Source organism: Castor canadensis, chromosome 14, assembly GCF_047511655.1.
Source record: "Castor canadensis chromosome 14, mCasCan1.hap1v2, whole genome shotgun sequence".
NCBI lineage: Eukaryota > Metazoa > Chordata > Mammalia > Rodentia > Castoridae > Castor > Castor canadensis.
Window position 1 is genome coordinate 8,307,573 of NC_133399.1, and position 23,529 is coordinate 8,331,101.

The window sequence follows — 23,529 nt, forward strand, 5'->3', positions numbered from 1 at the left end:
TGTCTGAGCTCACACTGGAGACAAACCCTATGTATGTAACACGTGCTAGAACCTTCATTTCTTCCACTTGCTGTAGGAAACATGTAGTTATTCACACTGGGGAGAATGCCTAACTTTTGTATATGGAGCAGTTAACTATCAGGACCTTACTAGCAATCATGAGAATGCACTGTAACGGGACTCACATCATGTAATGTGTGGGGATGCCTGCACGCATCTTCTTTCACATCCCAGCTACACAGGACATACTATGTCAGGAAGCCTTTTTTTAAAAACCAATTTTTAAAAATTATATTCCTATATGCATACAATGTTTGGGTCATTTCTCCCCCTTTCCCCCAGCCCCCTCCCTTACCCCATCCCCCGTTCCCTCCCTTGTTCCCCCAACCTCTCGCTACCAGGCAGAAACTATTTTGCCCTTATCCCTACTTTTGTTGAAGAGAGAGTATAAGCAATAATAGGAAGGACCAAGGGTTTTTGCTAGTTGAGATAAGGATAGCTCTACAGGGAGTTGACTCGCATTGATTTCCTGTGCATGTGTGTTACCTTCTAGGTTAATTCTTCTTGATCTAACCTTTTCTCTAGTTCCTGGTTCCCTTCTCCTATTGGCCTCAGTTGCTTTAAGTATCTGCTTTAGTTTCTCTGCATTGAGGGCAACAAACGCTATCTAGTTTTTTGGGTGTTTTACCTATCCTCATACCTTCCTTGTGTGCTCTGGCTTTGTCATGTGATCAAAGTCCAGTCCCATTGTTGTGTTTGCCCTTGATCTAATGTCCACATACGAGAGAGAACATACGATTTTTGATCTTTTGGGCCAGGCTAACCTCACTCAGAATGATATTCTCCAGTTCTATCCATTTACCTGCGAATGATAACATTTCGTTCTTCTTCATGGCTGCATAAAACTCCATTGTGTATAGATACCACATTTTCTTAATCCATTCGTCAGTAGTGGGGCATCTTGGCTGTTTCCATAACTTGGCTATTGTGAATAGTGCTGCAGTAAACATGGGTATGCAGGTGCCTCTGGAGTAACCTGTGTCACAGTCTTTTGGGTATATCCCCAAGAGTGGTATTGCTGGATCACATGGTAGATCAATGTTTAGATTTTTAAGAAGCCTCCAAATTTTTTTCCAGAGTGGTTGTACTAGTTTACATTCCCACCAACAGTGTAAGAGGGTTCCTTTTTCCCCCGCATCCTCGCCAACACCTGCTGATGGTGGTGTTGCTAATGATGACTGTTCTACCTTGTGAGGTGGAACCTTGGTGTGGTTTTAATTTGCATTTCCTTTATTGCTAGCGATGGTGAGCATTTTTCATGTGTTTTTTGGCCATTTGAATTTCTTCTGTTGAGAAAGTTCTGTTTAGTTCACTTTTCACTTGCCCATTTCTTCATTGGTTCATTAATTTTGGGAGAATTTAGTTTTTTGAGTTCCCTGTATATTCTGCTTATCAGTCCTTTGTCTGATGTGTAGCTGGCAAATATTTTCTCCCACTCTGTGGGTGGTCTCTTCAGTTTTACAGATCATGTCTTTTGTTGAGCAGAAGCTTTTTAGTTTTATGAAGTCCCATTTATCTATGCTATCTCTTAGTTGTTAAGCTGCTGGGGTTCCATTGAGAAAATTCTTGCCGATACCTATTAATTCCAAGGTATTTCCTACCCTTTCCTGTACGAACGTTAGAGTTTGGGGTCCGATATTAAGATCCTCGTTCCCTTTTGAGTCAATATTGGTATAGGGTGATATACATGGATCTAGTTTCAGTTTTTTTGCAGCCTGCTAACCAGTTTTCCCAGCAGTTTTTGTTGAAGAGGCTGTCTTTTCTCCATCATCTATTTTTAGCACCTTTGTCAAAGATAAGTCAAAATGAGGTGGGTGTAATGTGTCGGTTCATATGCGGGTCCTCTGTTCTGTTCCACTGGTCTTCATGTCTGTTTTTGTGCCAGTACCATGCTGTTTTTATTGTTATTGCTTTGTAATATAGTTTGAAGTCAGGTATTGTGATACCTCCTGCATTGTTCTTTTGACTGAGTATTACCTTGGCTATTCGTGGCCTCTTGTGTTTCCATATAAATTTCATGGTAGATTTTTCAATCTCTTTAATGAATGTCATTGGAATTTTGATGGGAATTGCATGAAACATGTAGATTACTTTTGGGAGTATAGACATTTTTACTATGTTGATTCTACCAATCTATGAGCATGGGAGATCTCTCCACTTTCTATAGTCTTCCTCTGTCTCTTTGTTCAGAAGTGTATAGTTCTCCTTGTAGAGGTCTTTCACATCCTTTGTTAAGTTTACACCTAGGTATTTGATTTTTTTGAGGCTATTGTAAATGGAATTGTTTTCATGTATTCTTTTTCAGTTTGTTCATTATTAGTGTATAGAAATGCTGATTTTTCTATGTTGATTTTATATCCTGCTACCTTGCTATAGCTATTGATGGTGTCTAGGAGCTTTTGAGTAGACTTTTTTGGGTCTTTAAGGTATATCATCGTATCATCTGCATGTAGGGATATTTTGACAGTTTCTTTACCTATTTGTATTCCTTTTATTCCTTCTTCTTGCATAATTGCTCTGGCTAGGAATTCCAGTACTATGTTGAATAGGAGTGGAGATAGTGGGCATCCTTGACTAGTTCCTGATTTTAGAGGGAATGGTTTCAGTTTTTCTCCGTTAAGTATAATGCTGGCTGTAGGTTTGTCATATATAGCTTTTATAATGTTGAGGAACTTTCCTTCTATTCCTAGTTTTCTTAGAGCTTTTATCATGAAATGGTGTTGGATCTTATCAAAGGCTTTCTCTGCATCTATTGAGATGATCAAGTGGTTTTTGTCTTTGCTTCTGTTAATGTGGTTTATTGCGTTTATTGATTTTTTTATGTTGAACCACCCCTGCATTCCTGGGATGAAGCCTACTTGGTCGTGGTGAATAATCTTTTTGATGTGTTGTTGGATTCGGTTTGCCATTATTTTGTTGAGGATTTTTGCATCAATGTTCATTAAGGAGATTGGCCTATAGTTCTCCTTTTTTATAGGTGTCTGTGCCTGGTTTTGGGATAAGTGTAATACTGGCTTCATAAAATGTGTTTGGCAGTTTTCCTTCCCTTTCTATTTCGTGGAACAGTTTAAGGCGGGTTGGCATCAGTTCTTCTTTAAAGTCTGATAGAATTCAGCAGAGAATCCATCAGGTCCTGGACTTTTCTTTTTGGGGAGACTCTTGATTGCTGCTTGAATTTCATTTTGTGTTATAGATCTATTCAGGTGATTAATATCCTCTTGGTTCAGTTTTGGATGATCATAAGTATCTAGAAATCTGTCCATTTCTTTAAGATTTTCAAATTTATTTGAATATAGGTTCTCAAAGTTGTCTCTGATGATTTCCTGGACTTCCATGGTGTTTGTTGTTCTGTCCCCTTTTGCATTCCTGATTTTACTAATTTGGGTTTTTTTCTCTCCTCATTTTAGTCAGGTTTGCCAGGGGTCTGTCAATCTTGTTTATTTTTTCAGAGAACCAGCTTTTTGTTTCATTAATTCTTTGTATGGTTTATTTATTTATTTATTTATTGGTTTCTATTTCATTGATTTCAGCTCGTATTTTTATTATTTCTCTCCTTTTATTTGTTTTGGGATTTGCTTATTCTTGTTTTTCTAGGAGTTTGAGATATATCATTAGGTCATTGATTTGAGATCTTTCAGGGTTTTTAATATATGCACACATGGCTATAAACTTTCTTCTCAGGACTGCCTTTGCTGTGTCCCATAGGTTCCGGTAGGTTGTGTTTTCATTTTCATTGAATTCCAAGAATTTTGAATTTCCTCTTTTATCTCATCAATGACCCATTGTTCATTGAGCAACGAGTTATTCAATTTCCAGCCGTTTGCATGTTGTTTTGATTTATTTTTGTTGTTGAGGTCTAGTTTTACTGCATTGTGATCGGATAGAATGCATGGTATAATTTCTGTTTTCTTATATTTGCTGAGGCTTGCTTTTTGCCCTAGGATATGATCTGTTTTGGAGAAGGTTCCATGGGCTGCTGAGAAGAATGTATATTGTGTAGAGGTTGAATGGAATGTTCTGTAGACATCAACTAGGTCCATTTGATCTATGGTATATTTTAGAACTAGGATTTCTTTATGGATTTTTTGTTTGGATGACCTAGCTATTGATGATAATGAGGTGTTAAAGTCTCCCACGACCACTGTGTTGGAATTAATATGTGCTTTTAGGTCCTTCAGGGTATGTTTGATGAAATTGGTTGTGTTGACTTGGGCACATATAGGTTGATAATTGTTATTTCCTTTTGCTCTGTTTCCCCTTTTATTAGTATGGAATGTCCTTCTTTATCTCATTTCATCAATGTCGGTTTGAAGTCTACTTTGTCAGAGGTAAGTATTGCTACTCCTGCCTGTTTTCGTGGGCCATTGGCTTGGTAAATCTTCTTCCAGCCTTTCATCCTAAGCCTATGCTTATTTCTATCAGTGAGATGGGTCTCCTGTAAGCAACAAATTGTGGGGTCTTCTTTTTTAATCCAGTTCGTCAAACAGTGCCTTTTGATGGGGGAATTAAGTCCATTAACATTAAGTGTTAGTACTGATAGGTATGTGGTGATTTCTGTCATTTAGCTGTCTTAGTTGTTTGAAGGTTTGATTGTGTGTACCTAAGTTGAGGTTACTCTCTACTTTCTTGCTTTTTCTTTTCCTGTAGTTCGGTACTGCCTGCCCTTGCATGGTTATGTTGGGTTTCATCTTCTGTGTGCAGAGTCCCTTGCAGAATCTTTTGAAGTGGTGGCTTTGTGGTCACATATTGTTTTAGTTTCTGCTTATCATGGAAGGCTTTTATTGCTCCGTGTATTTTGAATGATAGTTTTGCTGGGTAGAGTATCCTGGGGTTGAAGTTATTTTCATTCAGTGTCCAGAAGACCTCACCCCAAGCTCTTCTTGCTTTTAATATTTCTGTTGAGAAGTCTGCTGTTATTTTTATGGGTTTACCTTTGTGTGTTATTTTTTTTTCTCTCTTACTGCCTTCAATATTGTTTCTCGAGTCTCTGTACTTGTTTTAATGATAATATGCTGTGGGGTAGTTCTGTTTTGGTCAGGTCTGTTTGGTATTCTGGAATCCTCTTGCACAGTATGGGCATAGATTTCTCTAGATTTGGGAAATGTTCTGTTATTATTTTGTTGAATATATTATGCATTCCCTTTGCTTGCACCTCTTCTCCTTCTTCAATGCCCATGATTCTCAGGTTTGGTCTTTTGATGGAGTTGGTGAGTTCTTGCATTTTCTTTTCACAGGTCTTGAGTTGTTTAACTAATAGTTCTTTGGTTTTTCCTTTAATTACCATTTCATCTTCGAGTTCTGAGATTCTTTGTTCTCCTTATTGTATTCTGCTGGATTGTCCTTCCATTTTGTTTTGCATTTCTGTTTTGTTCTTTTTTTCTGAGGTTTTCCATATCCCGAGTCACTTCCTCTTTAATGTTGGCTATTATCAGTCTGAGTTCGTTTATCTCTTTATTAATCGTGTTCTTTGTTTCACTGTGGTGTTTATACAGTGCTGTATAGTTTCTTTTGTTTGTTCTTGTGCTTTCTCAAATTCTCTAGTTTTGTTGTCTTGGAATTTCTTGAGTGTCTCCTGTACATTTTGGTTGACCATATCCAGTATCATCTCTATAAAATTCTCATGAATTCTTGCAGGATTTCTTCTTTCAGATTATTCTTGTGGGCTTCATTGGGTTCTTTGGCATAGTTTATCTTCGTTTTGTTGGAGTCTGGATCTGAGTATCTGATTTCTTCATTTCCCTCTGGTTCCTGTACTAATTTATTGCTGGGGGGGGGAACTGGTTTCCCTGTTTTTTCAGTCTTCCCATCATTGCCCTTGGTATTGTTACTGTCCCTGTACTGTGCGCAATTAAGTATTTTCTAGGTTGTAATAGTAACAATGGTGATATCTAGAATGGAAGGGTGAGAGGAGAGGGAAAGCAAATGAGGTAAAGAAAAAGGGAAAAGCAAACAAACAAACAAGTAAAAACAAAACATACAATAAAAAAAAGACCAGTGTCAAAGAAATAAACAGGGAGAGATAGTGTACTAATTAACAGTAAGGCAAACAGGCCTTAGACAGGGAGAGCATTAAAACAAAAATCTCCAAGTTCAAATGCAATAAAGTTTCAGTCTTAATAATTTTGGTGTTGGTCCCTCAGCCTGCAATCCTGGAGATGGAGTCTCATAAGTAGTTCTGTCGTTGTCTCATCAAAGGGGAAAAAAACCCCCAAAACCAAAAGAAACAAACAAAAACACAACAAAATATCCCAAGTTCAAATGCAGTGCAATTTCAGTAAGACTTTCAGCATGAGGTTGTAGTTCAGTTGTTTCATCTGAGGAAGAGAAAAGGAAAAAAGGAAAACAAAGGGTCCGGAGACAGGTCTGTGAATGGCTATCTGAGGCTGTGGCTTGCCTGCCCACTGCTGTCAGCCTGCTGTTGCTGGAGGCTTTATTTATGCAGATCTCAGGAGTGAGCTGAACACTCACCTAGCCTCACAGGCTTTGTTTACTCAGAGTTCTCCTGGGCCCAACTGCCAGTGTTACGAGTTTTCCCCTCTCCAAGCCCTCTAGGGGAGGTGGTGCTCTGCTCGCCTTCTCCGGCCAGCGTGTTTATTTACAGTTCACCTGGGAAGTGTCCCTTCCCCCCTGTCCAGTGGGGCTTTCCTCACACAGCCACTTTTACAAGCTTTCCTGCTCCAAGGTTGCTGGGTGGGTGCCGCTGCTCCTGCCTTCTCTGGCCGACTTGTTTATTTACAGTTCTGTGAGGGATTGCCCCTCCCCGCCTTTGGCGCTCAGAGCACCCCGCCCTTTTTGCTACGTGTCTTTTTGTTGTTGTTGTTTATTCCGTTTGGTTTTTTTCTTTTTTCCCTGGGTGGGGGTCAGTCTGTCCAGGGGGCTATGCTGATCTGACCCGGGGTTGTCTGTGGGAGTACCATGTGCCACTTAGCTCACCTGGTGGTCTGCTTCTCTTGAGCTGGTAGGAGGTGGCATCTGGCGGTGCAGGAGCCCTCCTGGTTTCTCCGTTTACCATGGAGTGGGGATGTTATGCGCGGGCTGGGGGTGTCGAGGAGTTGGGGTTTTGCCTCTTTGTGGTGGTTTTTCCTGCAAGGTGTATCTCCAGCATCTCTCCACGATTTTACTTTAGGAATCACGCTTTCTGCTTCCTCCCTCTAGTCACCATCTTGGAATCGGGATTTCTCAGCACATGTCTTGGTCAGCAGGTCGTGTCTGGCCAGGCTTCTCCGCCTTCAGAGCATCTTCCTTCCCAGGAGGTCTTCAAGGCTGCTCACCCGGAAGCCTTGATTGCAGATGTACGAAACTCTCCTGATGGCACATACATAAGATGCACCCTGCACCCAAAGCTGTGAGTGTGGAAAAGTCACGGAAGTAGTCAGTGTTAACATAGTTTCAGAGTCCTGTGAAAATTCCTCATGCACTAGAATCCTACAAATGTTAGTAATGTCACAAGTTTGATGCAAAGTAATTTGCTAGAATGCTCCCAGAAAACCCACACCTGAATAAAATATTCTAGAAGTTTTAAATGTGTTGCCTTTCTCAATAGTTTGTTTATAACATGGCTATTCAGACTAATGTATTTCTCATTATCACTCTTGATTTAAAAAGCGTGAAGACGGGCATGGTAGTGCTCACCTGTAATCGCATCACTCAAGAGGCCCAGGGGTCTACTTTTGTTGGGGATTGGGCTTCCAGAGGCCACAGCAGCTGCTGCTGGCTTAGGAGACCAAAGTCTGCAGGTAACAGGTGTTCCAGGCCCTGATTTCCTATATGGGCATCAGCGAGTACAGTTTTGTGGGACTGCTGCCCACATGGAGAACCAAGCCAGCAGGCTGTGGGAGTTTTGGGTCCTGCTTTCCCATATGGGCTTCTGGAATCTTAGTCCTGGGGCACTGCTGCCAGAATAGGAGAACAAAGCCCATGTGCAGCCATCGTTCCATGGCCCCATCTCCTGCATGGGCTTCAGGGAGCTCAGTTCTGTGGGGCTAGAGCCTGCTGGCTCACGCCTTCTGTTAGCTGTGGAGCAAATAAACAATTTAATGATGCATCTTAATCTCCTAGAAAAACTGGAACAAACCAAACCCCAAACCAGCAGATGGAGAGAAAGAGCAGGGCCAAGATTAATGAAATTGAAACCAAACAAACTGTACAATGAAACAAAAAGTTGGTTCTTTGACTGTATTAACACAATTGATAAACCCTTTAGCCAATATGACATAGCATAGTAGGAAGAAGACCCAAATTAATAAAACCAGAGATGAAAAAGGGGACATAACCACTACGACTAAGCAAACCCATAAAATAGAGAGTACTTTGAAAACTTATTTTCATGTAAACTGGAAAATCTAGATGAAATGGATAAATTCCTAGACCTATGCAACCAATAAAAATTGAACCAAAAAGATACTTACCTAAATAGTCCTATTACATGCAATTAAATTGAAAGAGTAAAAAAGAGTCTCCCTACAAAGGACAGCCCAGGACTTGGTGAATTCATAGCCATATTTTACCAAACAGGTAAAGAAGTCTAACATCAGCACTCCTTAAGCTTTTCCAGGAAATAGAAAGGGAAGGAACGCTACCAAACTCATTATATGAAGCCAGCATCACACTCATTCTGAAACCCAATAAAAACATAACCAGAAAAGAGAATTATATATCAATATTATTAGTGAATATAGATGCAATGATTCTCAACAAAATATTGGCAAACAGAATTCAAAAACATGTCAAAAAGATCATACACCATGACCTAGTTGGTTTCATTCCAAGGATGCAAGGATGGGTCGACATACGTAAATCTATAAATGTAAGACTGTACCTAAACAGAGGCAAGGACAAAAACCACACAATCCCCTCAACGGATGCAGAAAAAGTCTTTGACAAAATCCAACACCCTTTCATAGTAAAGGCTCTGAAGAAACTAGGAATAGAAGGAACAGTCCTCAACATAAAGGCTATATATGACAAACCTAGAGCTAACATCAAACTAAATGGAGAACAACTGAAACCGTTCCCATTAAAGTCAGGAATGAGACAGGACTATCTGCTTTCTCCACTGCTATTCAATATAGGATTGGAATTCCTAGCCAGTGCAATAAGACAAGAGCAAGAAATAAAAGGGACTCAAATTCGGAAGGAAGAGTTCAAACTATCCGTATTTGCAGATGACATGATCTGATACCTAAGAGACCCCAAAAACTCTACCAAAAAGAAAAGCCTACTAGAAATCATAAACTTTTGGCAAAGTATTAACATACAGAAATCAGTAGCTTTTCTATATTCCAACAATGCACAGACTGAGAAAGAAATCAGGGAAACAATTCCATTTACAATAGCCTCAAAAACAATCAAGTACCTCAGAATAAGGTGCTTGAATAAGAAACCAAAGATGTTTTTAATGAAAACTATAAGCCACTGAAGAGAGAAATCAAAGAAGACATCAGAAGATGGAAAAGACCTTCCATGCTCATGGATTGGTAGAACCAACATTGTGAAAATGGCCATACTTACAAAAGCATGTTTTTCACTAATTTCTCTTTTAGTAAAAGAATAACTTGATGTCTCCTGGTCTTGATCCTGACAGCCCTTACACTAAATTTTCTGCCAACTACATTTCCTGGTCATCTCCTAAACTTAGAATAGAAAAATGACATTTTGGTTTCCTTCTAGGTAGTTCCAGCACCCAAACTCAGCCAGAAGTAGCTATAGAAGATTTGGACTGTCACTCCTCTGCACCCCTTTTTAGATTAAAAGGGACCAAAGTCGTTTGGGGTGAATGAGGAACATGGATAAATGAGGACACAGATACATTATATTTTAATCAATATTTAAAGGGTCAGACTCTGACACTGGAACAAGGAGAGCCAGAGCAGCTGGCCCCCTCCAATCTCCCTTTCCAAGCAAGTTACAGAAACTGGGGGACAAAGAGGAGCTGCCTGCTTCTGCTTTCCTCTTTGAGATGTTAACAAGCTGCAAGGATCCTTAGATGGGAGGAGAACAATCATGTCTAGCAAAGGGAAGTTCTAAAGCACGCCTATTATCTGTGATTTGGGTGGCCAGGATGGTCTCAGCCACGCAGACCCAACTGCCATCTCAGCCACCCTGACCCATGAGCTTTGATCAGGTGTATCCCCCAGCTCTCCAGTATAAGACCGTGAAGGCAAGAAATGTTTCTTTTTCTCTTGGACCCCCCCCCTTTCTATACCTTTTCCTGCCATGCTAAAATAAATCCTTGCTAAAACTTTCACCTTGTGAGACTCTTTGTTGTGAGACACCCTGAGATGCTTTTCAGTGTTTGTGGAGCTCAAGGAACTGCTGTTTTGTGTGGAAACTGGTAAGATGTGGGAGCCTCCACATCCATTCTCTGGTGACCACTGTGATACTAAAAACTGACTAGTAGTGCTAGAGACGTGGCTCAAGTGGTAGAGCACCTGCCTAAGAAGCATGAAAGCATGAAGCCCTGTGCTGACCAACCACCAGTACCACAAAACAAACAAACAGAAAACAAACTCTGAGTAGATGTCTCAATAGTAAAACTGCATAAAAACACAAACCACAGTGCCCCAGACACATGAGGATGTGATTTGGGGCAAAGTTTGTGGTCCTTGACTTTTCCTTTCTTCCTCCCTTTCTTTTATGGTACTGAGGACTGAAAACTTGAGCTACACCCTCAGCTGTGGGCTTGTACGAGGAAAGGAAAAATTGGGGGGAACGGTAGGCAGGAGCAACTGAGTTATTACCATATGAGACCCCATAATTTCTGTCAACAGCGTGAAGAAAACATAATGAAGAAATGGATGAACAGTGGAGTTCCTCTGTTCCATAATAAATCACAAAGGCGTTCCTTTTCTACTATGTTTCGTAACATGTGCTGACATGCCAGCTCATTAAACTGACACCATGGACAGCAAAGTGGACTTTGTGGATCACTGGAATACAATGCATTGAGCTACCCTTACAGACACTGAAATTCCCCCTTGAGGATAACAATGTACTTCCTTTTCCACTAAGTGAGGACGGTACTCAAAATGCTAACTCTGCCTGCTGCTCACCTTGTTTGTACTCAGATAAGTGGACTTTCAGGATCTAGAATTACTTTGATGGTTTCTGGGAAATTCCCAGTGGATTTGCTCAGCAGTCACTCCACCCACAGGAATCACCCACGCTGAGCTAAAGTTGTACACATGACCAAAACCCTCCCTCAAACAAGAAGCCAGTACACATTGCACAACTCACTCTATACACAACAGAATGAAGGTCCATATGTAAAGGAGTAGTCTAAAAATTCTTCAGTGACCATGAAGGAGTACAACAGAGACATGTCACCCAAAGAAAAGAAGTCTCCAGTCCCAGAGCCTCACGTCTGAACATCACATGTGTTAAAGCATTCAGCCATTGAAAACTGATGTGCTAAAGCACAGAGAAGTTGCTTTCCAACTGCAGTGAATTATGTAGACTTAAGGTAGATGTGTTTTATTTCTGTATCTCTAAGTATATAACTGCACTGGATCTACCCTGTATCGCTTTAGAGACTCACAATGGGCAAACCCACAACAGGCAAGGCAGTCTGCAGTGCCCCCACTGTTGTCATCTACACAGGAGCAGCAGATGACATAGGGGTGAAGAAGCACTGGATACGGCCACAGAAATGATCAGTGAGGACATTCTCACCACTAGCACAGTGCCTTTCCATAGAAAAGGTGAACACATACGCCAGCTTCTATAGTGTCACCTGCCACCATGGACTTTTCTTACTGCCTTCATTTCCACCGGATGAAAAGAAGACTGACCATTTGTCCTCCACCTTGTGTTTCTCACAAATGAATCAGCAATAGCATTCCAAAAATTATATTTTCCCCATGTCTCTGTTGAGAGCAGAGAGCCTGGATTATTTGTCATTTGTAGTCTACACAGCTGGTGAGTGAGGACACTCAAAAGTTACACGAAAGGTCTACTTTTCAAGTGAGCAAGGATTGCATCGACAGTGATCTTGTCTCAGTCCCTTCCTAGGTTTGTACTCTGACACTTTGCCTAAACATACTGCTCTCCTACGCTCAGAGATTGAAAAGGAAGTCTTCAACACCAGCTGTGTAGCTAAATGAAGTTATATATTTTAAGTGAGATAAGGATGGTCCACAAAGTTTGATGGTGTCACTTAGAAGTTTTCCCACTCAAGATGACAGGAGCCAGTAACATGTGGGACTATTGGAGTGGCCATCACGCTCAAGATGGTTTGGGTCTGGACTGTGCCCCAGACTCTTGGAAGACTTTTGGGTGTTCTGAGGCTCCTTAGTGCCAGAGTTCAGGCTACCAGCAGCTGGCGGCAAGAGAACAGGAGCTCTAGATGGATTCTTCCTAGGAAACTTCTCTAATCTGCACAGCTTAACAATGTTCTTCGCTGACATATGTGTTCACATGGTTGTGACATCACTTCACAGGCAAAAACAGTGCAAACACTGGAGTTGGCCTCACACTTACAGCCTTGCTGAGAAGTGTGTTCCACTGCTCTGATGGCAGGTAGTGCTTCTCAGTGACAGGGATGGATGAAGCAAAAACAACAAAGACATCCTGTTCACATATATTACAATTGACAAAACACACTGGCACTTCATTATCTCTGCCTTGCAGGTAAAAACTACTATAATTTCCAAAGACAGAATTTCTTCCTTCCAGGGCATCTGATGGTCAGTAACAATCAATTCCCCTAAAGCAAACACTAGTCCTGGCCATGAGGCTCGGTGTGTAGCCAATGAATTACATTATTGTAGCATGTGCAAGGCCCTGGGTACACACACACACAAAACCAATAGCAACAACCCCCACAAATTCTACTCAGAATTCTCTGATAAAACAGTTATTTATGGTCTGTGGACCTATTTTCTGCTATAATTCACATACTCTGTTTTTCACAATTTTTTTTGTGGCATTGGGGTTTGAGCTCGGGGCCTTACACTTGCCAGGCAGGTGCTCTACCGCTTGAGCCACTCCACCAGCCCTCTCACATACTCTGATTGACATAAGATATAGTTGTAGTGGCTTTTGGGAGGGGGTGCCTCAAAACAGCATGATTTCATTTTTGGTCTGAGGCATGAAACAGAAATTAGGATCCAATTATAAAAGTTTTAATAATGTAATCATGAAAAACGAAATTTACATGAGGAAGAAAACACCTAATTTTTCTTCATGATAAATATGAATCTCAGAACTAAATGAAAAGTTTGGCAAAATTATAAACGATCTGGTCCAGGACACCGTGGAATTTTTCACCTATCTTCTTAGTAAATGAAAACATAACATTTGTTAGTCCGAACGTTGTGACAAAGTTCAAACAATTTGTATGAAGCACACACAAAAAACATGTTTAAAGAAAAAATACAGCTGGGTGTCTTTGGTTCATGCCTGAAATCCTAGCTACTCAGGAGGCAGAGATGAGGAAGATGGCAGTTTGAAACCAGCCTGGGCAAAAAGTTTGCAAGACTCTATCTTGAAAAACCCTTCCCAAAATTAGAGCTGTGGAGTGGCTCAAGGAGAAGGCCCGGTACTAAAAACAAAAATCAAAAAGTCAAATATAAAATACAGTTTTTTCAGTGCCGGGGATAGAACACAGGGCCCTATGCCTTCTACACGAGTTGTACGACCTACAGCATCCTACCCCAAAATGTCATTTTGTCCATCAAAAAGATGAAAGATACATAAAATGTAAAAAACATCCAGAATATGCCAAGGCTAGTAGCACAAAATAATTTTATTATCTGGTGTGACTAAAATAAATAGCACCTATAACACATATACTCTATTGCCTAAATGGTACTTACACAATTATGCCACGTTTCCTTTCAAGATTCAGAATGAGAGACACACAGCCTAAAGATGTGTATATTAAAAATCAGCCACTAATACAAACAATGCATGTATAACTTTTATCATATTTCCTAACATAAGGTATTTTCTGGAGCATTCTGCAGAAATTACACAAGTGCCCTTGTCTCCCGTCTCCTCAAATCACTTAGGCTCATAGGATTTCACTACAACTGAATAGTCATGGGACGTTTAAGTTATTTAGTAAAACTGAAAAGTTTTCTTTGTCTTAGGGTGTTGCAGTGTAGCCCAAAGTACACTCAAATTTGAGATCCTTTCACTTGAGGCTCCCCAGTGCTGGGACTACAGGCACATAGCACCAAGCCCAACAAAACTGACAACTTGGAGTATCTTTCACATTCACATTATTTTGATATAGTGTGCGTTCTTCTTCCATGTGGGCCAAGTGAAGACTTAGACTTCCATTCAAGAGGCTTCTTCCCATATGGTGTGCTGTTGTATCTGTGAATTCAACTTAGATGACTGCAGGCATTCCTAGATGCTTTCTACTGTCAACATAAGTCCTATGAATGTCAGGTGAGAATGAACCCTTCTCACACCCAATATTTAGGGTTTCTCCCCAGAGTCGATCCTTCCATGTGTGTAAAAGGAAGTGGAATGATTGAGGATGATCCCAAGTTACATCCATAGCATTTCTGTCCACCTTTAACCCATCATGGCATGAAATGGAACTGGGGTCAATTAAGGTTTCCCATATTGTTTACACAGACAGATCTTTTCTCCAGCGTAAGTTGTTTCTTGTACTCACCAGACAGTTTCTGCACCATTCAGCATATTACCAGGCTTTCTTTTCAGTGTGAGCTTTTCCATGTTTGTCAATGCTGCTGTAAGAACTGAAGGCTTTCACATTGCTAACACACATAGGGTTTTTCTCCTCTGTGAACTATTTCATGCCTTCCAAGGGAAGGGGAAATGAAGGCTTTCCCACACTGCTGACACACATGAAGCTTCCCTGCACTGTGAATTCTTTGATGTCTCTGAAGGCAACTGGATGCAGTAAAGGCCTTGCCACACTCCGTACATACATAGCATTTGTCTCCTATGTGAACGACTTTGTGCTATAGCAGGTAACTGGGCAAAGTGAAGGCTTTCCCACATTGCTGATAGCCATAAGGTTTCTCTGCACTGTGAAATCTTTTATGTGTCTGAAGGTTTTAAGATTCAGTGAGGGCTTTGCCACACTGATTATATACGTAGGGTTTTGCTCCAGTGTGAATTCTTGTATGTCTTTGAAGATACTTGGGTAGCGTGAAGGCTTTTCCACATAGCTGAAACACATGGTTTCTCACCAGTGTAAATTCTCTCATGGCCTTGAAGGACACTGTATTTCCTGAAGGTTTTCCCACATTGCTTACATTAATTGTGTTTGTCTCTAGTGTGAATCCTTTTATGAATTTGAAGACAATGGAGATATCTGAAGGCTTTATCACATTGCTTACGTTCATAGGGTTTTCCCTCCAGTGCGAGTGCTTTCATTTTTATCGAGGCATTGGGGAGAAGGGAAAGTTTCCCTGTTCCTTGTATTTACATGGATTCTCTCCCTAATCTGGGTACTCGATTGTTTTGTGTCCATTGTGATCTCTGAGGGGCACATTTACCGGTGAGTGACCATCAAGGACTTCTCCACACACATGGCTTTCACATGGCGTTACTCCAGGAATTTTCTTACTCATACTCTCATGAGTCAGGCTGAAGGCTTCTCCCCATCGACAGCCTTCTTCATGTTCACAGAGCCTCTCTCTGCTTGACTTCTGTAACAAAAGTACAGTATGTTACAGTGTCTTTCCAAATGATTTCACATATATTCATTCACAGCACTCTTACATTTTCCTGTAGTCAGGACAACCATAGCCTTCATATCCTGTAGCGACTACCTGAAGGTGAATGGACTGAATACTCAACAGGAGGGGACACTGACAAAGTCATCAAAGGAGGTATAGTCACATGGAGTTTCTTTTCTCTGCTTTTTTTTTTTTTTTGGTGATACTGGGGTCTGAACTCAGGGCCTCATGCTTGGTAGGCAAGCGCTCTTACCACTCGAGTTACTCTGCCAGCCCATTAAAATTTTTTTTCAAGATAGGGTCTCAGGTACTATTTGCTCCTGCTAGCTTCGAATCACAATCCTCTGTATCTGTGTCTGAATAGCTAGGATTATAGGCATGAGACACTGGAGTCCAGCCTTACATACGGTTTCTTAATACTCTCTCCACATTCACTGTTTTCCAAACGTTGAGCATCTGTGTTACATTTATGTATAGCTCAAGGGTCCATCATGCACAATGCATGGATGTCTTTTGCTTTCCAGATTTTAAAACACTAGCAAATATAAAATGATACCTCTAAGATGAGCTGCAAGTGTAAGCACAAGTACTGTGGATATTCAAGCTGTATGAATACTTACACAAACATTTCAGAGAGGCAATGAATTTGGAGCTAGGCATAAATATGTATCTGTCTATCTATAGAATATACATATAGAGGAGAGAGAGAGAACAAGAGAGGGAGGGAGGGAAAGAAAGAGAGGGAGGGAGGGAGAGAGAGATAGAGGAAGGGAGGGAGGAGAGAGAGCTGAATGGCCACATAGAAAAAATTTGTAGTGTCTGCGATCACCAGTAAAGGCAAGTTATAATCATACAAACATGCTGTTTAATAGGTAGGCAAAACTAAATAAATTAGATTTTGAATGTTGACAAATAACACAATAGATATACATCCAAATGGGAGCCAATGGTTCACACCTGTAACGCTAGATATTCTGGAGGCAGGGAAGAAGAGGATCAATGTTTGAAGCCATCTCAGTCACACAGTTCACCAGACACTATCTCGAAAATACCCCACACAAAAGAGGGTTATCCAAGTGGCTAAAATTTTAGAGCACTTACCTAGCAAGTGTGAGAGCAAGAGTTCAAACCCCAGCACCACCACACACACTCTCAAAAAACAAAAAAACAAAGCAAAAGAAACAAAACCCAAACCCACATACATGAAAAATCTGATAAATTCAACTACTATCAAAATTTCATACTAAATCTGAATTTAACCACCTATTTATTACCACTGTGTAAAAACTTTATGTTCCCTTACCATTTGGGTACAAAAGTAAGAATAATATTTTCAACATAAAAATATAAACCTGGCTGGGCACTGTTGAGTTACTCTTGTAGTCCTAGGTACTCAGGAAGCAGAGACGTGAGGATTTGGTTTGAAGCTGCCCAAGGATATTGGAGTGGCTCAACTGGTAACAGTGCCTACTAGCAAGTTCAAGGCCTTGAGTCCAAATCCCAGTACAGAGAGAGGGAGAGGGAGAGAGAGAGAGAGATACTGAAACTCTACAAAGGAATCAAGGGAGAAGGTCAGGGAAGCAGCTGCTTCACCCGCAGTTCACAATGGACCCAGGCTCAGAAGTTTGAACACAAGTCTGAGCCTAGAGGCCACTGTCACTGTGCAGAGACAGCCCAGGGTTCCTCCCAGGGAGGACGGAGGGAAACTTGACCAGGGAGGAAACTTAATTCTAGGGCCTCCCCATACCAAGGGCTCCCAAGACCATGTTCCCTCCCCAACAACGGCACACTTTGTCCTAATGGCTGGGTTCTGACCTGAGGCGCCTTGTCCTTGTCCTGCCCTCACTAGTGACACCACATATATGGTGCTTACTGAATATCAACCAATTCTCCATCTCCAATATGGTGTTCCCCAATTCAATTCTGATATCAGGGACACATAGAACACACCCTTCAACCTCTGGGCTCAGACCTCAGCCATCGAGCTGAGGAGAGGAGCTTAGCCTGCCTACACAGTTCATGCAAACAGTATGTATCTTCTCCACTTGCTTCCCTGTGAAAGTTTGCGCTTTTCTGACATGACTACTATAGCAAGCCTTGGTGACCAGTGTCCAAAAGTTCCCTGGGCACTGATTCTCTACTGAGTTTCCTGGACACAATATTTTAAGCCCACTGTCACAACTGCTTGCTTGGGGCATGCAGCACATCCTCTGCAATTACAGGAACAGCCAACATTTGAAAGCTTGAACCTACTGTGAGACAGACCAAATTTAGTTGAAGGATAAATGATCAAAAGTGCACAATAACGCAACCATTACTGAAAAAATTTACTGTATATTCTAAAATGTACCAGAGAGGATTTTGGATGTACCCAATACAGAAAAACGAAACTATGTTAGGACATAGGAAGTAGCCTGATCTACTCTGTTCCCATTGTATGCAAGTACTGAACGACCACACGATAGCCCATGAATTATGAGTGCATTAAAATTAAAACAGAGCCAGGTGCAGGTGGCTCAGACTGTTATCCTGCACACTAAGGAGAGAGAGAGCAAGAGGATGATGGCTCGAAGCCAGTCTGCAAAAGTAGCGCACCAGACCGTATCTCCAAAATGAGAACAAAATGGACTGGAGGTGTGACTCAAGCACTCGTGTTGCAGAGGTCACTAGCTGAGATACGGGTCCCTTGCGGCAATTAGCAGGAAGCAACGTTTTGTGCCAGCATAGACCCAGGGTACTGAGCCCCAAGGACAAAGGGGTCTCACCTTATATACCCTTGCAAGCAGGTTACAGAAGCAAAAAGCAAGGTCTAATCCATATGTGGTTATATTTAATTTTATTGCCTACTTTTCCCTAGGGCTACGTGACCTTCCCCATGTTCAGATTTCTCAGGTTTTATCTCTTTTTGATGGCATCCCTACCTTCCTGCTACTTTCTCAGGACTCAGACCTAGTCTGTTCTCTTCTGATCCTCATCTCTGCTACACTAGAGGACCAGTTTTGCAAGCGTGAAGCCCTGAGTTCAAACCCCAGTCTGACCACCAAAAAAAAAAAAGAAACAAAATTTAAACATGAATGCCAGGTGGCATGTTACATGTCTGGAATCCACCGTACAGGGGAAGTACAGATAGGAAGACGGCAGTTTGTGACTAACCTGGGCAAAGTGGGAGATTCTACCTGAAAAAATAAAAGGGCCAGGGGTGTGGTTCACATGGTAGATAACTTGCCTAGCAAATGTGAGTTCAAACCCCAGGAATGTCAAAAATACAAACAATATAAATAGAGAATTTTCTCATAATAAAAACAGCAAGTCAAAAGAAATGGTCTGACAAATTTAAACATTAAAATTATGGTGGCAAACACAACAGAGAAGTGAAATATCTACAATGCGTGCAATTATAAAAGGATGTCTGCACAGAGTAAAAATGAAAAAATGGGGAAATGACCAAAACGTATTTATCAGAAGGTAAAGTACCCTGTGTGAAGGAAGATCCAGGCACATGGTAATGAAGAGACAAGAAAATGTCAAGTAGATCCCATTTCATACCTATGAGAAGGACAAAATTGAGCCCATGAGATAACGTGTTTATGGACAAGACACACTGACAGTTGTTCTGGAATGGATACCAGCTGCCTTGCAATTTCCTGTAATATGAACTTGACCAGAACCTAGAGCCTAAGCGTGTTCCTCAAGAATGTCTTGTCATTTTTAAATATGCCCCGTGAATTCTGTTTTTAAGTCCTGCCTCCAAAAGAAAGTGCAACCACCAAGCATAACAAAGTAAGATGTTACAGGTCCAGTGTCTGGGGAAAGGAAAACACAGTGTTTCTCTGACTCCTTGATTAAACTTTACAAGGGTGAAAATGACAAGGACTTATGAAACCCAGCCCAGGGATACAGGCTTCCTCAAAATGAATCCAAACCAGGGGTCACTAGAATGCTGCTTTTCTCTATACTTTCCCACTACAACAGTACGGCAGCTGTGAAATAACAGCAGATCACAACAGGAACAAGTGAATGTCTGACAGCTTACTGAAGCAGTCTCTATCGTTACTTGGGAATGGTGTACTAATGAGGAGGAGAAATGTCCAGGAACAGAATCTACTGAGACTGAGTGGCAAAGAAATACAAACTATGAGGAGAATTACAACTAACAAGACTAACGCAATAATGAAAAAAATCCCCCACAAATGAAAGACAACCAGACAGCTGGTTCAGAGGACTGTGAAATTCCTACCACCTAAGGCAGAATGAACATCAGCCTACTACTAAGCTCCTCCAGAAACCAAAGACAAGGGAAGACTCAGATTCACTCAGAGGCCAAATTTAAGCTGGCAGCAAAGATGGACACTGGGAAGATGTAGCCAATGTCCCTTGTGAATGCAGGTGCACAATCCACAAATAAATACCTGCACCCGGGCACAGTAATCAAAATCCAGTGGAGCGGGCATAGACACAGAGACATAAATGCCACACCAGACCAACACGCCCAGATTCCTAAATGTACATGGCAGAGCAATTTTGGACAGGAGGATAAAAATCACTTAATGAGAAAAAGCAACCTATTTTTTTTAAATGCTCAGAAAAGTGGAAAAGCAGAAATCCCTATGGAAGACAAAGAAGTGGAACGCTTACCTTATTTGAAATTTTGTTTTTAAAGGTTCGGATGCAGTTCTTTTTGAGCACCAAAAGAAGAAGCATGAAGAGAGAAGGAATGAGTAGTAGGAGGAAATAAAATATGGAGCAAAGACCTAGAGGTAAAAGCTAAACCTACCTACCCAAGCATTAAAAGATACATTAAGTTATGGGAGGCTAAGGAGCAAAGTACTTTAGAAATGATGGTGTTTGAAAGAACCCCTGCTGTTGGGCTGCAGCTCAGAGGTAGAACACTTGCCTGTCATGCACAAGGACAAATAAATAGAAATAGAGTCCCCGAGGAAGTCAGGTGACCCTGTGTGTGACAAGGAAACAACGTATTGTAGAACAGAACGAAGAAGGTCTGCAAGAAGTGAAGGCCAAAACAGACTTTTAACTACCCAGGCTCAGCATGAAAGGGAGCAACATGCAAGGCCTGGAGGACGTGAGGATTTGTCCGTTTCCGCTTGCTCTTTCTTAGCGCTGAACATTGAAAAAACACCCGTGAAAACACTGAATATAATCGAAAGGAGTGGAGACCTGAGGTACTACACTCCCAGAGGAACGTGCCACCTGCAAACATTATTTGGAAAATTCATAAAGAAATAGACCACTACTGCCTTTCAGAGGAACAGAAGGGGTCTTCTGGTTTTGCCCTGGCAGGCCTGGACCACGATCGACCTATTTACCCCTCCCTTGGAGCAGGGGTGACAGATGTGTGCCACCACACTCAGCTTAATGATTGAGACAGGGTATGAACTGTGCTGGCCTTGTACCTAATTTTCCTGATGTCTGCCCCCTGAGGACCTGGGATTACAGACATGAGCCACAGTGGAACCCTCCAATGCCCTCTTTTCAAATAGCGAGAGAGGGAGAGACAGAGACAGAGACAGAAACAGAGACAGAGAGAGATTCTACAAAGGAAACGAACTCAGGGAAGCAGCTGCTTCACCCACAGTTCACAAGGGACCCAGGCTCGCAAGGTGAACACAAGTCTGACCCTAGACACCACTGTCACTGTGCAGAGACAGCCCAGGGCTTCACTCCCAGGGAGGGACGGAGGAAGCCTGAGCAGCCAGGAAACTTCATTCTGGGGCCTCCCCACACCTAGGGCTCCCCCATCCATGTTCCCTCCTCCCAGCAGCAGCAGGCTTTGTCCTACAGGCTGGGTTCTGACCTGAGCTGCCCTGTCCTTGTCCTGCCCTCACTAATGACGCCAACATGTGTGCTGTTTACTGAACACCAACCAATTCTCCAGCACAAACCTGGTGTCCCATAACGCATTTCTGACACCAGAGAGACATAGAACAGTCCCTACAACTTCCAGGCTCAGTGCCACCACACTGTCCCCAATGCAGATGCCAGGCCACAGCATGTTTTTTCTGTCTGTTCACCAGTCACTTTCCTTAAATGATTGAGGGGTGGCATTCTGAGTCACCTCAATAGTACAAATTCAGAAAAGTACCTAAAGAGACAAATGTTAAACAAGCAAAGACACTTCTGTAGCTCAGGAAATCCAAGGGTTTAAGGTTGACTATGCTAGGAGATCTGAAATACAGATCAGTTTTTAAAATGGTGCTCCGTTTCCAAGCGTACAGTCAAAATCACAAGTATTTTCTCTATATAACAGAATGGAGGTGTTTTTCTGTCAGACAACCGCTATTGACACCAGTTACCCCCCAAATACACCAACTGAATAAAAGGAAAACAGCCAAAACCCTGTGGGCTAGAATCCTGGTAAATGGCAGTGATCACACAGCTCCCACCTCACAAAGCTTTGGGTTCTAGAGAAGCTGCTCTCCTGTCCCTGCCCCATGCACTTGGAGGGTGTCATGGTGCCCTCCCCTTCCTTTTACACCTGTGCACTGGCCAGACACAAACTTCCCAAATGCACGCTTTTTCCTCAGAAATGATTCAATCGATTGATCAGTAGAAACAAAACAGAAGCAAACGTTTGTGGACTTTCCTCGACCAGGTCTCTGATCTCTGACCACCCTCACCTGAACCAGCACATGGGCCCTCCTTTACTGTGACTCAGAGGCAGAGATCAGGAGGATCGTGGCTGGAAGCCAGCCTGGGCAAAATAGTTGGCGAGACCCCATCTCAAAAAAACCCATCACAAAAAGGGCTGATGGAATGACTCAAGGTGTACATCCTGAGTTCAAGTCCCAGTACTGCAAAAAAACAAGAGTTCTGCCATGGCCTATCTCCTCTGCACCCCTGTGCCTGAGGCCAGGTCTCTTGGGCTTTGCCCTTGGTGGTGCCATCACCAACAATAATGGGTGACATCACATGGCCCAGTATTCTCATGGTGGCCAAGGGTCTGTCCTTCTCTCAGTCCTTTCCAGGTTCCTGCTGAGATGAGGAAACACACAATTAGTGAACACACATGAGCTTCACACCTTGTAGGCAGGTTCTGTACCACCTGAGTCACTCCACCATCCCTGTTTGTGTGTGTGTGTGTGTGTTGGGTATTTTTGACATAAGGCCTTATGAATTTTCTGCCTGGGATGGCTTCAAACCACCATCCTCTTGTTCTCTGCCTCCTGAGTAGCAGGGATTATAGGTGTGAGCCACAGGTGCCCAGCTACTGTGTGATTTATCAATGCTTGAAATCTAATTTATTTAATTTTGCCTGTCTAGCATAAAAGAGCCTCTTGATATGATTATATCATGGCTTTTCAGATGACTTCCGGCCCTTCATGATTTTTGAAATTCATTCTATCTCTCTGTGTCTGTCTCTCTCTCTCTATCTCTGTATCTCTCTCTCTCCCCTTATTGAAAAATGGGCATTTGAGGGCCAGCCCTGTGGCTCATTTCTGCAACCCCAGGTACTTGGGAGGCAGAGATCAGGAAGATACAGTCCAACACCACCACAGGCCAATCCCTCTCTCAACCAATAAGCTAGTGTGCAGCCCACATCTGTCATCACAGCTCCAAGGGAGATGGAAATGGGATGATTGTGGTCCAGGTTTCTCAAGACAAAACCAGAAGACCCTTTTGGAAAGAAAAGCTAGGGGAAGAGGGGATGCAGGTGCAGCTTAAGTAGAGGGCCTTCCTAGGAAGTGTGGAGCCCTGAGCTCAAATCCCAGTACCCCCCCAAAAAAGAATAGCATTAGAAATGCATAATGAGTTTACTACAGAAATGAGATTCTTCTTCCTTCAGGGTTTACTT

At 42.0% G+C, this 23,529-nt stretch overlaps 1 protein-coding gene and 1 long non-coding RNA gene across 8 annotated transcripts in view; one reads left to right on the plus strand and one right to left on the minus strand.

The window, feature by feature from the left end:
- LOC109689049 (uncharacterized) overlaps window positions 1-23,529 on the plus strand; it is a 595,734-nt gene that overhangs the window by 293,393 nt on the left and 278,812 nt on the right. For 4 of the 7 annotated variants that reach the window (XR_012441064.1, XR_012441065.1, XR_012441062.1 and 1 more), the window contains one exon: window positions 7,216-7,583. The exons of the other annotated variants lie outside the window; for them this stretch is intronic. The gene's annotated coding sequence lies outside the window, so the exon portion shown is untranslated. Of the gene's footprint in view, window positions 1-7,215; window positions 7,584-23,529 lie in introns of those variants that run through there. 7 annotated transcript variants of the gene reach the window in all.
- The window catches only part of LOC141416318 (uncharacterized), a 45,904-nt gene continuing 29,685 nt past the window's right edge, over window positions 7,311-23,529 (minus strand). Inside the window, exon 2 of the long non-coding RNA XR_012441089.1 lies at window positions 7,311-8,073. This is a non-coding gene — a long non-coding RNA (uncharacterized lncRNA). The remainder of the gene's footprint in view (window positions 8,074-23,529) is intronic.